The sequence below is a fragment of the Pelodiscus sinensis genome, chromosome 6 (genome assembly GCF_052426305.1).
Source record: "Pelodiscus sinensis isolate ZL-2025 chromosome 6, ASM5242630v1, whole genome shotgun sequence".
Taxonomy (NCBI): Eukaryota; Metazoa; Chordata; order Testudines; family Trionychidae; genus Pelodiscus; species Pelodiscus sinensis.
This window is the reverse complement of record NC_143057.1, coordinates 48,403,421-48,420,853: the sequence shown is the minus strand read 5'-3', so window position 1 is coordinate 48,420,853 and position 17,433 is coordinate 48,403,421. Positions and strand designations below refer to the sequence as shown.

The 17,433-nt window shown below is 45.2% G+C and overlaps 1 long non-coding RNA gene across 1 annotated transcript; it reads left to right on the top strand.

Moving 5' to 3' along the window:
- Positions 1-2,644: 2,644 nt before the first annotated feature.
- Positions 2,645-17,148, top strand: LOC142830054 (uncharacterized). The gene is made up of 3 exons (XR_012905080.2): positions 2,645-2,766; positions 12,854-12,975; positions 14,258-17,148. It is a non-coding gene; the product is annotated as an uncharacterized LOC142830054 (long non-coding RNA).
- Positions 17,149-17,433: the final 285 nt, after the last annotated feature.

Below are 17,433 nucleotides of genomic sequence, written 5' to 3'. Positions count from 1 at the left end.
CTGTGACCTACTGTAACCTTGACACAAATGCAAATAAAAATGTGCATTCAACTGTGTGTTACCAATTAAAGCTCTGTAAAGTAGGTGAAGATGTAAGCATATCAGGATGTCACCCGCTTTGCACAGCTATACACAGCTAAACAAGGTACTGGGCAGTGGGGAATCAGAGCAGATATGTACAGATTGCAACTAGCTGTGACGCGGTCAGATTTTTTTTTATTAATGATCCCATACGAAATAAGTTTTTTCACAGTCTAATACATATATCTCAGTCTGCCTCTGCAAAAGAACAGGGTCTTATATGACCCTGGAGATGGCACCTGTTACAACGCAAAATGTACAGCACCTCCTCTGCTGGATTCTGAGTAATGTCCTTCTTTCCCACAAGGCAATTGCACTGGCTGCTCTTCGCCTTTTAATAACATGCCCTAAATTGACACGCTCTAAGTTACAAGCAATGAGCTGACCCTCAATAACAGGGAGAGGGAAAAAAAAACCCTTAGGAAAAAACTGCAGGATCTCATACAGGAAGCAGTCACGTTACTGTATATCAGATTTATCAGAGGACATGCTGTACACATGAAGAAGGTTTAACTGCCTCTATGAATAGTCAGGCAGTAGCTGCAATAGTTTCTTCAAGAAAAATGAGCCTCTGCTCCAAGCTCCACAACACACGGGTCATTACCATTTTTTTCATTTGCCTACAGGAAAGAGTTTTGCTCCACTAGGCCACACACACTTCAAGTGTGTAGAATGGGCAAAAGTTTCACCTTCCTAACCTTGAGGTGAAAGTGACTGCCAGCAACTCCCATTACTTATCATGCTCCCTCATGAACTCATGAACTTGGACTGTATAGTGTGTATTCTCCTTGCTCAACATGCGCATAGCAGGCTTGCTGGCAAACTTTGTGCTAGATTGTTGGAGTATCAGCCAGACTCAGAGCACAAAAGACACAATTAGAAACAAAAAGGTCTGTTCTGCTATTGGATACAGGCACATTATTCATAGTATCACTGAGGTAGGGTTGGAGGTGTGTCAGCCCCAGAATATTTGAGAAACAAGGGCTACGTCTACACTGGCATGATTTTCCGGAAATGCTTTTAACGGAAAAGTTTTCCGTTAAAAGCATTTTCGGAAAAGAGCGTCTAGATTGGCACGGACGCTTTTCTGTAAAAGCACTTTTTGCGGAAAAGCATCCATGGCCAATCTAGACGTGCTTTTGCACAAAAAAGCCCTGATCGCCATTTTCGCGATCGGGGCTTTTTTGCGCAAAACAAATCTGAGCTGTCTACACTGGCCCTTTTGCGCAAAAGTACTTGGACTGTATAGTGTATATTCTCCTTGCTCAACATGCAGCTTCTGCATAGCAAGCCCGAACGGGAGCAGCATAGTATTTCTGCAAAAAGCAATGATTTCATACAGTAGGAAGTCAGCGCTTTTGCGGAAATTCAAGTGGCCAGTGTAGACAGCTGGCAAGTTTTTCTGGAAAAGCGGCTGATTTTCTGGAAAAACTGGCCAGTCTAGACTCAGTCAAGGTGTATAAGATACTATCTTTTATTGGACCAACTTCTGTTGATGAGAGAGAAGCTTGAATCTCTCACCAAGATGATGTCTACACTGCAGCCTTTTGTCAGCAGAGACAATGCAAATGAAGCGCTCATTAGCATTTGTTGTGCTGTCTTTTGCATATCTCTGCCGATGCGTTTTGCAGAGGGGGTTTTTGCGCAAAAACAAGCAGTGTAGACAAGGCTATTTTGTGCACAAAATGCCTTTTGCGCAAGATCCTGTATACCTCTTTTTCAAGGCATGAGGGATCTTGCGCAAAAGGGAGGGTTTGTGCAAAATGGACCCATCTACACTGAGGCTATGTCTACATGACACGTTTTTGCAGCAGAGAATATGCTAATGAGGGAGTCATAAGCATGAGTCATGACATCATTAGCATATTTTCTGCTGTTTCTTTATGTGCAAGGGGGTTTTGTGCAAAAAGAAGCAGTGTAGCCACTTCCATTTTGTGCAAAAACCTCGTTTTGTGCAAGATCCTTATGCTTGTCCTGGAGAGGCATAAAAGGCTTTTTTTGCGCAAAAAGGCCTTGTCTACACTGTTTGTTTTTGCACAAAAAATTCTTCTGCAAAAAGCATTGGCAGAGACATGTAAATGACAGAGCGACAAATACTAATCAGCGCTTCATTTGAATTGTCTCTGCCGACAAAAGGCTGCAGTGTAGGCATAGCCCAAGAAAAGATGGTCCAGTGAGAGATGTTACCTTACCCATTTTGTCTACTATCAGTTACGGGAGTTGTACAAGCAGATTAAAGTAAGACTAAAAAACCCCAAGCATTGAATGTGAGGTGAGGGCTGAACTGGGTTGCAGATGGCCTACCATTAACAGTCACTGTTATCACAAGATGCAGAGGCACTAACATTTAGCATGCAGATTGAAGGGCTGTGATGGGATTCTTGGTATCATGGCAGGAAGAGAATTCTGCTTGCAGGAACAGTGACTAATCTCTCCTAATCTGATATAATTGAGGTGGGGTGGGATCCTGTTACAAAGGCTCTTTGCCTGCTCTATTACAGCCTCCCCGATCAGCTGAAGCTTGTATGCCCTTGCTGCTACCAGTTCACTCAAGGAATCAATGCAAATCTCTTTTTCCTTTGACAATGCATACAGGTGGACTTGAAATCTTGAAAGTGGGATGCTGGCAGCAGGGAGATCATTTCAACTGAAGAATGCTGCTGCTTTGCTATCAGGTGGGGACAGGTAAGTGTGTTCCACCAAAACCACTAAGCCTTGACTGGAAGAGATGATTGAAAGGTCACATGACTTGAACTCAGGTGCATGAGCCCTGAGACAGTGCCCAGGTCATGACCACCACCCAGCAGCTTACCTGAGTAACCAGAGAAGGGTTGAGCTCATAGAGATCCCCGCTCCTAAAGCTCGCAATTGGGGGGAAATCCAGCCATTTGATTGGCTGAGGGACTCTATATAACACAGAATAACTATAAGAAGTTGTCCAAGCAACTATTGGAATCCAGAGCAGGCTGCTACTGTGTGTGGCAGGGTGTTGCCCTGCACTGGCCCTTTAAGGGGCTGAGACCTGGAGTCAGGGGAAAGCCCAGCTGAGGCAAATAAGGAGGACCCAGCTGGAGACTATAAGAGCAGCTCCTGGGAAGGAGGAGAGACCTGACTTGCCTGCTTGCAATGAGAGAAGCTTAAGCCTAGCAAAGCCAAGCTACCCGACTTAAGGTCCAGGGCTGCAAGGAGGCAGTCATGGAGGGCGGGGCTTGCATGGAGGTAGCCCTAAAAGGCCGGGCTGCAAGGAGGTAGCTGGGGGAGTTTGAGCCAGGGAAGCCCCAGGTTGTAAGACCACAAGGCAGGGTTGCAGCAGGCAACCGGGCTTGTAGAGGCGTGCCTTTGGCCAGGGAGGAATGGCTGGGAGAGACTGCAGTCTGCCCTGAGAAAGGTCTAGAGAGGGACTGGCAGTGGGCCACTGAGGCCTGGAGGGTGCTGAGGAACTGTGTGTTCCTGGAGGGAGCTGGGTGTTCCCAGGAAGAAGAACTGAGGATCCTAGGGAGGATCCTGGACTGAAGGAAGAACAATGACTGCCCATGATGACTCCACACTAAGGCTACTGGCATGATCTTATGCAAAAACTCTTTAGCGCAAGAGTTCTTGCGTTAAAGTAATTGCGCAAGAGAACGTCTGCTCTGGCATGTGCTTTTGCGCAAGAGCATCCATGCCAGTGTAGATGCTCTCTTGCGCAAGAAAGCTACGATGGCCATTTTAACCATAGGGCTTTCTTGCGCAAGAAATTCATGTTGCCTGTCTACAGTGGCCTCTTGCGCAAGAGGGCTTATTCCTGAGTGGGAGCATCATAGTTTTTGCGCAAGAAGCCCTGATTTCATACAGTAGAATGTCAGTTTACTTGCGCAAGAACACACAGCCAGTGTAGACAGGCAGCAAGCTTTTGCGCGAGAGCAGCCAGTTTGGCGCAAGATCGCACCAGTGTAGACACAGTGCAGAAGTTTTCTTGGCAAAAAAATATGCTAATGAGGACTCATTTGCATGAGTTGTGATCTCATTTTCATATTTTCTGCCGATCCGTTTTTGCGCTAGGGGTTTTTGCGCAAAAACAAGCAGGCTGTATCTAGACTGCATCCCTTTTCCGTAAAAGGGATGCAAAATAGACACATCACAATTGCAAATGAAGTGGGGGGGATTTAAATCTCCCCTGCTTCATTTGCATAAACATGGCTGCCGCTTTTTTTCCATTTCAGAGCTTTGCCGGAAAAAAGCGCCAGTCTAGACGCGGATCTTTCGGAAAATAAAGCCTTTTCTGAAAGATCCCTTACTCCTTATTTTAAGAGGAATAAGGGATCTTTCAGAAAAGTCTTTATTTTCCGAAAGATCCGCGTCTAGACTGGCACTTTTTTCCGGCAAAGCTCTGAGCCGGAAAAAGGCGGCAGCCATGTTTATGCAAATGAAGAGCCATGTTTATGCAAATTGCTTCATTTGCAATTGCGATCTGTCTAATTTGCATCCCTTTCATGGAAAAGGGATGCAGTCTAGACACAGACGCAGTGTGGACGTTTCCTTTTTGTGCAAAAAAACCTTTTCCTGCAAGATCCTTATCCCCAAAAAAAGGAGGTTTACCGATCTTGCGAGAAAGGGGGGTTTTGCACAAAAATAAAATGTGCACACTGCTTGGTTTTTCGCAAAAATGGATTGGCATAAAATATACGAAGGAGATCACAACTCATGCAAATGAGTCCCTCATTAGCATATTTTTTGCCAAGAAAACTACACTGTGTCTACATTGGCGTGATCTTGCGCCAAAGTGGCCGCTTTTCCACAAAAACATGCTGCCTGTCTACACTGGCGGGGAGTTCTTGCGCAAGAACACTGACATTCTAATGTGTGAAATCAGTGCTTCTTGCACAAGAACTATGATGCTCCCGCTCAGGAAGCTGTTTTTGCACAAGAGTCCAGTGTAGACAGGCAACATGAATTTCTTGTGCAAGAAAGCCCTATGGTTAAAATAGCCATTGGAGATTTCTTGCGCAAGAGAGCATCTACACTGGTATGGATGCTCTTGCGTTAAAGAGTATTTGTGCAAGATCATGCCAATGTAGATGTAGTCCTAGTGTAGACATAGACTAAGTGATTTTTGTCAGAGAAGGAATCCCAGCAGTAATGCTGAAATGGCTTTTCTGTATTGCATTTAGATACTGGGGCATTGATCGATATTTGAGAGCAAACTGTCCTTTTTTCCAGATGTCTGGTGCTTTCTGAAAAAGGCAGAGACAAGATTCCATATCCCACCTGAGATCACAGTTCATCAAAGGAGAAAATCCCATTGCTTTACAATGGTTTCACCAAATGTGGTCTCTGCATAACATTTAATCTGTAAAGAGCCCTTACGAAGCAGAAACAGAGGTGATAGATTTTCAGGCTGAGGTGAAATGAGATCCTCTTATAGGTATGTGTAATGCCAACAGGCGGAATTGAACCTGGGACCTCTTAGTGCAGGAGCTGCTACTGCATGAGTTAAAAGCTGGCTACTAGCAGGCTCATTATTGTCTCAGCAAGTGGTCTTAATGCCACTAAATGGGACAGTACACCACACCCAGCAGGTGTGGGTTACATATGAATCATTGTTATAATCTCTAATGAGAATAAAACAATGTCCAATTTAGAAGCTTCTTTATTCCAGGAACATGAGGGCCATATTCCAAATGATCACTTCAACAGAGCAGCAGATGAGGAAGCTCTGTCAGTATCCAGCTCACTCCCATCCCTACAGTTAGTCCAAAAAAAATACTAGTAATAAACAGGAATGGTAACTTTTCTTTTTTCTAACCAAAAATTCAGTGGCAGTACAGTGGAGCTGTGCTGAATCAAGCATTCCCACAATGAACCATCAGGCTGATTTCTTGGAACATGCGGTGAACTGAACTAAGCTTGATGGACACCGGCCAGTTTCTCCCCCTTGATGTTTTTATTTCAGTCCATGCTGCATTTGCTTAGGAATGTTCTCTTCAGATAGAAGCCGAAGACCTTGTCAGACAAAATGTGCCGACTGCATTTCTTAAGCAGTAAGACCCACATAGGTTTTCCAGTCATTAGTGTCCGCATGGGGTTTTATCTAGTGATATATAGTAAATAGGTGTCAAAGTTATCCTGCTTCTATAAACATATCCAGCACATGGGCTTTCCTCTCTTTCATTATCAGATGTGCCTTCATGAAGGTAGCAATATCAACTGAAGATATTGCTCACATGATATTATGCAAATAATTTTCAGTGAAATTATGCATCCTTTGCTCTTGAACAGATGGGGCTAGGCAACTCTGCACAGCATCTGGCAAGACCTACCTGTATGCAGCTCCATGACTCTAGCCATCAATGGCAGCGGAGTTAAGAACGAGTTATATGAAGGGAGCCAGTGTTATGCTGACATCACTATATGGCTACGTCTACACTGGTACGATCTTCCAGAAATGCTTTTAACGGAAAAGTTTTCCGTTAAAAGCATTTTCAGAAAAGCATGTTTAGATTGGCAGGATGCTTTTTGCGGAAAAGCGTCCGTGGCCAATCTAGACGCGGTTTTCCACAAAAAAAACCCAATCGCCATTTTCGCGATCGGGGCTTTTTTGAGGAAAACACTACTGTGCTGTCTACACTGGCCCTTTTGCACAAAAGTCTTTCAGAAAAAGACTTTTGCCCGAACGGGAGCAGCATAGTATTTCCGGAAAAGCACTGACGATCTTACATGAGATCGTCAGTGCTTTTCCGGAAATTCAAGCGGCCAGTGTAGACAGCTGGCAAGTTTTTCCGCAAAAGCAGATGATTTTGCGGAAAAACTTGCTAGTCTAGACACAGCCTATGAGGGATAGAGTGATGGATGATACAGCAAAAGGACAAAATACCCCACTCAAATGGAACTGTGCTTTGCTCCAAAATGAAATTGTGAGACAGCAATAATGGGGGCCTATCAGGCCAAAACAGGTCTCAGCCAGCCCATTTGGGGACAGGAGAGCCACCAATGAGTCTTCCTAACCTATTCAGTCCAAGTAGCACTTTTATACAAGAGGCTCTGAACGATTCCTCCCATGCTCCACTAGTGTGGAGTTGGTAGAGTAGATGTTCCATAGCCAGCATAGATGAGAAACTGAGATTAGGCTCAGCTGAGGTTGAATGGAGCAGGAGGATATCTCATTTGCATAAATTCCCTGCTCCCTCCAGAGACTTCACAGGTCAGAACCATACAGTATCAGATGTTCTGCTCTGCACCCCCTTCCATGCTGGACCAACCAACCTGAGGATCTATCAGGGCAGCAAAACACTACTTGCATGGGGACCTTATTCCTTAAAAAAGCACGTATACAGGATCTTGCGCAAAAGGGTTTTTTCCCCATCTACACAGTGTTTTTTCCACAAAAACCTCTTCTGCAAAACAGATCGGAAGAGACTATACAAATGAGAGTGCAAGAAATGCTAATGAATGCTTCATTTGCATTGTCTCTGCTGACAAATTCCTGCAGTGTAGATGTAGCCTCAGTGTCCCCCATCCATCTTCTCTTAGTCCATCTATCATTCTAAACAAGGAGCTCAAGAAGGAGTCCCATGGCACCTTAAAAACTAACAATTTTATTGTAGCATAAAATTTTGTGAGTTGCAACTCACTCCATCAGATGGATGAGGGGAAAGCAAAAGAAACAGTAGGGATACAGGGATCTGAGCTAATTCAATCCAGGTGGATGTGGATTTGAAGGTGAGAATACCTAAAGTGGAAAATTGCTTATGGTAATGAGCGAGCCATTCCCTGTCCCTGTTCAGACCTATTCTGATGGTGTCAAATTTGCATATGAATTCCAGCTCAGCAGTTTCAGTTTTTGAAGACTTTTGTTTGAGGATGTCAACTTTCAAGTCTGCAACTGTGTGTCCAGGAGGTTAAAATGTTCTCCCACTGTTTTTTTTATGTTACCATTCTTGATGTCTGATTTGAGTCCGTTTATTCAGTTTTGTAGAGGCAATCTGGTTTGTCCAATGTACATGGCAAAGTGTCCCTACACACATTCATGATTGTTGCTGGTACTTCTGTTACACATAGCTTTTGTACCTCAGTAGTGAACGTTAATAGTGCAGAAAAGTACAACTTAGAGCAGTGTTATTAAAACATTCTGGGGCATTACTTCAGAGCTTTAGAGTATTTTTCAAATAAGAATTCATTGTCATATTTGCTGAGGGTCTCTTTGTAGACCTTGGGAATAGCTCTATTTTAAAGTCATTCTTCCACTAATTTTTAATTCTCAGACATGTTTCAGGAATTAACATGTGTCCCTATTTCAAACCCACGGAGCTGTGCATGACATTTCTGACACATTTATAGTCCATAATAGCTCACAAACATGGGTTCAGTCTTGCATCCAGATTTCTGGGTGAGGACAGCCACTTTTATCTTGACAGACTGAATCCTGAACAAATGCATAAGAGGTCACAAATTTAACCAGCTACTCTGGGATATTTACTTGGACACCTGAGAGGAGGACCAACCACTTTGGATTAGATTTTCCCCTGGTGGCACAATGATGGATATCAGACACATAGCCAAGTGCTTGTGCTAAGTGTCACAGGAATGCAGTTGGTTCAGGAAAATTCAGTGTGAAGAGAGGGCAAAAGCAATGTACATGCCCACCAGCTGTTGTCTAGCACTTGCTGTTGAAAGGAACATGCTCATTAGCTGGCTGTAGAGTGTGGGGAAACTGAACATATTTCCTAATCAGGAGCAGCCCGAGGCCGGCTGCAGCAGCTGGCACCCTAGGCGGGGCAGCGCAATCGGCGCCCCTGCCTGCACAGCCGTCAATGGCCGTGACGTCATCACGGGGCACCCCGGGGTGCCACAATGTCATCATCGGGTGCCCGGGCCAGCAGCGCCCTAGGCAGCTGCCTAGCTCACGTAGGCTCACAGGCCACCGGTGCTCCTAATCCACATTCAGTTCCCTCTTGGGGGTATGTTACAGTGACGAATGTTTTAGGGCCCGACTCAACACTCTTTGAAGCAAACGTTAAAGCTTGCAGTAACTTTAATGTGAAATAGGTCAAGTCCTTTTTTTCTAGCATACTTCAGTGGACACTCACTACCTTGCAGGATCAAGCCCATAGAGCACAGAAGTAAGTGGAGATTAAGAAGACTCAGCACTTCTGGGAAATTCTCAGCACCTAACAGGACTAACCTTACAGGAAAGATCCTACTTTGCTGCTTGAATTGGGATGGAGTTAATTGTTCTTATACCGTCTTTCCCTCCTTGAGCATTGCTGCACCAGAGGGCAGGAACTAACTTGTAGTGTGCCAACCAGTCACAACGGATTGGCCCAATTAAGAGGATCTAGGAGTGGTAAAAGACCTGGAAAGGTCACATCAAGTTAAAAAAAGAAGACATGGGCTTTATACTTTTGTTGCAATTTACATAAAGAGTGAGTGAGTCACATATTTTATGAGTAAATAGGGGAGATGAATGGCTATTCATTTTTTTGGTCAGTAAGCACTTAACTGTTTATTTCCCTGATTCTGAGGATTTGTGTTAGTGAGAACTTTGGCCATTTTACTTCTGAATTTTGTGTGGGAATATAAACAATAGATGAGTCATGTACTTTATAGGTAAATAATGGGAGGGAAATAGCTATTCAGATACCAGTCTTAAAGTTGATAGTCTTCTTGCTTGTTCTACCAGAGTGAAAATATTTGTTACCCATTGGAAATTATAATCAGTAAAATATGCTGTGTAGCAGTGTGAAGGGGGCCCCTTCCATGATATCCGGCCCCCTCCATCTCCCTATCTCCAACCCACAATGTAACTCCCAGTCATGAGGCTTGCGTGGATCCTTGGTGCTGTATTTACCCCCTTAAATAAAGGACCTTCTCTCCAGGCCCCAGCCCAGGGCCCTAAGATGGGGGTATCTTCCTCCCTCCACCTGGCTGATGGGGCTAGCTGCCTTAATGCATCAGCCCGCAGGCGAGGCTCCTTCCGCCCATCCTGAGCTATTTCCTCACCCCCGCTCACCGAGTCCCTCCGCCGGCTTCTTCCCCTGGGCCCAGCGACCCCTCACCTGTCTCTCCTCCCGTTCCCCCTTGCCTGGGCTGGCCCTCTCTCTTTTGTAGGCCACCCTCCGTCCTCCGTACCGGTCCCAGTGTGCCTGCACCGGCGTCTCCCACGCTCACTCCTCCGTGCCCTCGCAGGCACCTCCCGACATGCTCTTTAATGCACATGCACCGGTGTTCCTCGGGCTCTCCCTCGAGGTGCATGTGCTTGCGTCCATCACGCGCCGTCCTCCCAGCATGTTCCGGCCACTGCCGCTTCTTCTCCTGCTGGGAGGGATGGGGATGGGTCGGTCACCCACCGCCCTCCTTTGGGGTGCGGTTTGGGGCCATACGGGGTTTCGTCACCCCGTCACAAGCAGGTTGTATTCAATGGGTTTACTCCATATAGGGGAAAACCAACAGTTTTCACACTCTTTGATCTATATCACTTTTCGTGTATATGGATTTAGTATTTGAGAAATGTTCAGGGAATATATGGTGGTGACAAGCTTGAATTATTACAACCAGCTGTTGGTGGAAAATGCAGAAGTCTGTTAGGTCCTGAGACTGCTGATGACACTCACATGCTTAACTTTACACATGAAAGGAGTCCCATTGACTTCATGGAAGCTTCTTCCAGGGATAAGTACTTGGAGGACTGAGACCTTAGGCACAGATTCTGCCACACACTGTGCATGGAGTCTCCTCAACTCCAGTCAGTTGTACTTCTCACCAACTTACACATGTGTACAGGCAGTCCCCGGGTTACGTACAAGATAGGGACTATAGGTTTGTTCTTAAGTTGAATTTGTATGTAAGTCGGAACTGGCATCCAGATTCAGCTGCTGACACTGAAACTGACCAGGGGCTGACTACAGGAAGCCAGAGGCAGAGTTGCTCTGCCCCCAGCTTCCTGGAATCAGCCTGATCAGTTTCAACAGCTGCTGAATCTGGAGACTGGGACAGAACAGCTGGGGCGCTGCCCGGTAGGTTCCCACAGGACCAACCCGGCAGCACCCCAGCTGCTCTACCTGAGGCGTCCCGCAACAAAAGCCTGGTCTGCTGGGGGGGGGCGCACTAGCTGCGCCCCCTCCCCACCAGCAGACCAGGGAGACCCGAGCAAAGCCGCACAGGCGGAGGGACCCCGCCGCCCGTGTGGCTTTGCTCCTTTCCCCCCGAGCAAAGCCGCACAGGCAGCGGGATGCCACCTGGGCGGCTTTTCTCCTGTCTCCCTGGTCTGCTGGGGAGGTCCAGCAAAGCCGCTGGACCCCCCCAGCAGACCAGGGGGACAGGAGCAAAGCCGCCCAGGCGGCGGCTTTGCTCGGGTGTCCCTGGTCTGCTGGGGGGGTCCAGCGGCTTTGCTGGACCCCCCCAGCAGACCAGGAAGATTGGGAGAAGCTTTTCTCGCCCCGGAGGACACGGGCGGCAACCCGCCACCCGTGAGCTCCAGGGGGAGAAAAGCTCTGTTCGTAAATGCGGATCCGACATAAGTCGGATCTGCGTAAGTCGGGAACTGCCTGTATATAGTTTTTGTAGTATTGGGGCCTTTGTAAATTGTTTGAGGCAAAGACTGTGTCTTAGGCAGGTCTACACTGGTAGAGAAAATCGAGGCAAGATATGGAACTCCAGTTATGTGAATTGCATAGCAGAAGCCAACGTACTTTGCATCAATTTTCTGAGGTGGCTCCATAGTGGAAGGCTGATGGGAGAGTTTCTCCCGTTGACTTCCCTTACTCCTTACAACTGAGGAATTCCGAGGTTGATGGGGGTGCCCTCAGCATTTGATTTAGCAGGTCCTTACCAGACCCCATAAATCAAATGCCAGAAGATCAACCTCTGGAGTGCTGATCTCCCCAGAAGTGTAGCTGTGCCCTTATTGTATTTTCTGTACAAGAGCAGCATATAGCTACTGTGCAGGATCGATTATCCAAAATTTGAATACAAAGCTGTTGTGCCCATTGGTTTTGATTGGCCAGATAAGTCATGGATATTGCTTGTATTCTCTGGGTAAGTGTAACTCTTAGGCTATGTCTACACTGTAAATACAGGGGTGATTTGCTGATCATGTAGATGTACCCATGCTAGCATTTATCCAAACAGCTGGCTGAAAATAGTAGTGAGAAGCCTGCCTCATGTGTTCATACTTTTGGTCTGCGTGGAAGCCTGTGCCTTGGTAGTCTCACCGTGTTTTTAGCAAGCTAACTAAATTAAAGCTAGTGCCATACTAGGCAGTCCTGAGACAAAGATGAAACTCCTAGTTGTTCAAAGCTTTGTTACTGTGCAGGAGAGTGGACATTCCCCTCCAGAGATGATGGGTAGTCAGATGATGAGTGGAGAAGAGATTCTCTTTTCACAGTTGAAAGGCTTCTTTATACAGTGACTGGGGCATGGGTAGCCAGGCCAACTGGTCAGAGCCAAGAGTCAAAACCAAAGATAGTATCAGGTACCAAGCTGAAGGTTAGAGCTAGAGATGATGCCAGGTGACAAGCCAAGGGTCACAGCTGGAGATAAAGTCAGGTACCAGACCAGGGGTCAGAAATGCAGATAGAATCAGGGGTAAAGTTGAGGTACAGGGATAAGGAGTAGTGCAGCATGGTAGGAACTGAAGTAGATGGGAATCTGGAATAGGAAGACAGAAGTTAGGAGCAAGCAGGGACCAGGTGCAGCCTGGAATGCAGGGCTCAGGAGTCAGATGAGCAGGTACTAATACAGAGTCTATTACATATGTAGCGGGTTCACTCACTCTCCGCATGGCTTCTTCCCTCAGGGTGGCTTTCGGGAAGTAACCGGCTGCTCCGACACTGACGTGCCCCCTTTGGGTGTGGTGTTCTCTTCGGGGCACTGCCTTCCGGCAGTGACCACTCTGGTCTTGGTCCGTGAAGTCATCAGGTAAGGATCTAGCGCGAAAAGGGGGTTTTGCGCAAAAAGAAAACAGCCACACTACTTTTTTTCCTGGCAAAAATGCCGTGCATAAATTATGCAAATGAGGTGTAGCGATATGCTAATCTGCACCTCATTTGCATACTCATTGCTGGCAAAACCAGCAGTGTAGACATAGCCTTAGAGACATAGAATCCGACCAGTTTACTGCTATAGTGAACTAACTACACGCAACCAGCCAAATAGCCAGATGTGGTTAGTGCAGAGTTTCTCAAACTGTGGGTCCTGACCTCCCGGGGGGTTGTGAGCAACTTAGAGGGTGGTCGTGGTATCACAAATTTGAGAACCTCTGGGTTAGTGGCTAGTGTGTTGGCTATCATGGACTTAGAATATGTCTACATTGCATTTAAAACCCCTGCATAACAGCTGACTTTGACTCCTGGGACTCGGGTTGCAGTGCTGTTCAATTGCAGTGTAGATTTCTGGTCTCAGATTGGAGCCCAGGCTCTAGGACCCTGCAAAGTGGGAGGGTCCCAGAGCCCAGGCTGCAGCCAGAACCCAGAAAATCTACACTGCAATTAAACAGCTCCACAGCTTGAGCCCAAATCAGATGCCATGGATTAGACACAGGTGTCTAAATGCTGTATAGATCTACCTTTAGGATAGGGGTGGACAATAAAACAGTGGTGGTTCACCAGGATTAGCCCCTGGCAGGCTGCCACTTCCATATTTACCTGCAGTTCCACAGGTATGGGCAACTGCAGCTCCTGCTAGCCACAGATCGCTGTTCGTGGCCAACGGTAGCTGTGGGAAGCGGTGAGGACAAGGACACTGCTTCCTGCAGCTCCCATTGGCTGAGAACAGAGATCTGCGGCCAACAGGAGATGCAATCGCCAGACCTGAGGAAGCACACGTAATTACAGCAGTGGTGGCCCACCTGGGGCTAACCCTGGGGAATCGGATCACTTTGTCCATCCCTGCCTTAGGATGAAATTCATCCTTCTGCAGAAGACCAGTTCAAGGCCTATGAATCAGTTACATTCCAAATAAGCACAATTCTGAGGGATTAAGGGGAATTTATGTTGTGGAAGCCCAGTGCTGGCCCATTATACAGAGGTGAATCTCACCTTTAATAAAAACACACATGCCTTTCTTCTCCTACAATAATTCCCGCTAGCCTCAGCATCTTAATGTCTGCTCACAGTACTCCCTAGACTCTTTAAGGTGCCTGGTGAACGTGGGTTTAATATAAAGAGTGCTCACAATGTAACAGGTACTGTATTTTCTGCAGGAAGTCTCAGCTCTCGATCTATAGAGAGGTATCATCACTATTTGCTTCTTTAAATCTTGTTGCACATTTGGGAATTTATGTGCCCTAGAAAGCCTAAACAGCGCTTCAGGAGAAGAAGGCAGAACTTCAAGGTTGCTGATAAGAGAAAAGGGGGCTGAAGCAAAGACCTGGACAGCCCCCAGGAGACCTGAATGGCACTGGTGAAGGACTCATAAAACAGAACAGTAACGATTACACTCCTTATGAAGTAAGTCCTATTTCATATGACTTCAAGCCACAAACAGCACAACAAAGGGATACAAGGACATGGAGCACCCAAGAGCAAACTGTAGTTTCCTATCACAGGGGTAAAAAAAGAAAACACTTTTGATTTATTTCACATATTTTCTGCCTTACAAATGCCCCTGTGTAGAGCTGAGCAAATGATATTCATTGTCCATAACAGCTTTGTGAACTTAGCCTTTTATTCTGTTCATGAATTGATCTTGTTTTCTTTGTAATCCATAAGAATTTGCTAGTATGTTCATCTGAACAAATCTCACCAGCATGCCATTGGTTCATTGGCTGTTCATGTCAATTATCCACTGTGTTTTACTGGTCACTTAAGTCACAAGAGTTTTTCCTCTGCTCTTTGATTGGATTATTACAATTTTTAAGAGGAAAAAGACATTTTTAAAAGATTAAAAAATAATGAATACAGAATAACAAACTCCAGGTAAGAGATACTGGATAAATATCATTCACGCTAAAATTTGTGAAGCTTGGGACCTGCAAACATTTTCATGAGTGCTTATCAGACACTCAAAACCTCCTGGACAAATAATACCACTGTAATATGAACTCATCACCTTTATTCACAAAAATATACACAAATCACCTTTTTTCTTAGTGAGACAGCTATAGCTTGCTTGTGCAAGTGTTACTGTCAAAAAGCAAAGTTTAGAATCATTAGTCTCTTTGCTCGTATTTAGCCCATCAATAAAGGCAGATCAGTACATCTGGGTTTAGGTCGGCATGATCCAGTGCCTAGAAGGCACACACAAAGCGAAAACTGTTTTTCCTTAAAGGGCAATACACTGGAAAGGTTTTATCAATATATCTCTGAAAAGCCCTATTGATTGCACCCTGTCTTAGCATCACTGCACTTTCTGAAACAGACAGTGGTAATATAAGTATGTAGAAGGAAGGAGTAATAGTGGAGTGCGTGAATTGCCAAAGGCCTGAATTTGTAGGAGAACTGCCAAATGACTTTGGATCCTAGAGCAGGATAAGCATTTGCAGGAGCCAAGACAAGGAAACAATGATGGAGTAAGGAGGAGGATTCTGTGGCCAAATCAGTGCCAATTGAATGTTGGTCTCCAATGAGGCCAAGTCAGGCAGTCTATCTTCAGTCAGTCAGATGAACACAAGGCATAAGAGGCTATGTTTTCTACTCTGTTATCAGCGGCGGATTTGGGGCAGGGCGAGCAGGGCGGCTGCCCTGGGCCCTGCACTTGCAGAAGCCCTGTGCATGCGCCGTGGCGCCACAGCGCATGCGCCATGTCAAAGGGGGGGGCCCCGCGGCACTGCCCAGGGCCACACGGCACTCTCATCCACCCCTGTCTGTTACGATGTGTTTTACATACACACCAGTCATGGCACAGAAACAGGTACAGAATGCTCAGTACAAATTCAGTAGCAAAACAACTTTCTAATTCCTAAGTGAATGGTGAGATCTCTATATAATGGAGAGGAAACTCACACATTTCACAAAGAGGAAAATATTTAAAATTAGCTTTAATATACATGGCCAGCTACTTTGATGTATTAGCAGGCACAATATACTTTTGAGATCTCAGCTACTTTTAACTAAGCCAATGGTGAAAAGCAACCTTACAAGCCAGCAGGCCCCTAAGACTACAAGTTGAACCTCTCTAATCAGAAACCACAGAATTTTTGAACCATAGGAGGTCAATACTGTCTAGCAGCACTACCAACACTGCCACTACTTTCCGGGCTGTTAGAAAACATTTAGAGATAAATTAGAACTAAATAACAGAACAAAGAGAGCCAGAACTAGTGGCTGTAAACAAACTTCATGGGATGGCAGGAAAAACTTGGCTATTTTCCCTAACATTGCAAAAGACAAACCACGAAAAAGTTATTGTGCTTATTTGTTCCACCCTTAGCTGGGAAATTGAATGCTGGTTTGCCGTGTGCAGACACAACATCTTCCTACTAGATTAGACCTCTCATCTGACATTTATTGGACTTGGCCACTAAGGGGTACCAGTCTCTACCAGCTTACTCTGAAAGACTTTGATTTTCTGACAGTGGCTGCTTCCACAGCCTTCAGATTAAGAGGTGACAAAATGTTCAACATGGACCAATCTTTCAACTGGCAAACACCACTTACCCAGATTGAACTAACCAGTTCTGCAAAAAAGGTCACATTGCCTTTGGCTTCATTTCAGATCAGAGAAAATATTGTCAATGTTTTAGGTCTACAGTACCTCAGCTTCATGAAAAAGGTTGTAGTGACCCAGACACTTGCCCAGAATATACAAAAAGCCAAAGTCAACTTAAAAGAAATGTCCTAGCCTTTCTCCAACCCTATTCACTTTTAGGCAAGCTTCACGTGTATTACTGAAGAATACATCATGTTCAGACTCTTACAAGAAAAAATACAGACATCTCCTTAGTTAAGCCGTACTGGAATTAAAAATTATCTGCATTTTATTCACATTTTCCAAAATGTCCCATTTGCCAATTCTCTTGAGCTCTTGGAAAACAAAATCCTTTCTGTGTCAAAACATATTTTTCTCTTTCTCTACTCAACTAATAAATACACTGCAGCCAGGAATTTAAATCTGGGGAATACAAGGAGCAAATGGATGAATTCTGAAGTAGTAGTAAAATAAATATCACTGAATTATTGCATTATGTTTTATGCATCGTTTCCAGATTCAAAGCTGTACAATTTTACGTAAATATATGTCAGATATGAACAACTGGTCCTGCATTTCATTAGTCTAACATTTTCAAAATGACAAATGGCAAGGATAGATTAAGACAAAGGTACTATGTGTAAAATTTTCAGAAGTGTCTAAATGATTTAGAAGCCTACATTCCATTTTTCCAAAGAGACACATTTAGAACACTTAGGTATATCTACATAGCAAAAACTATGCACAAGC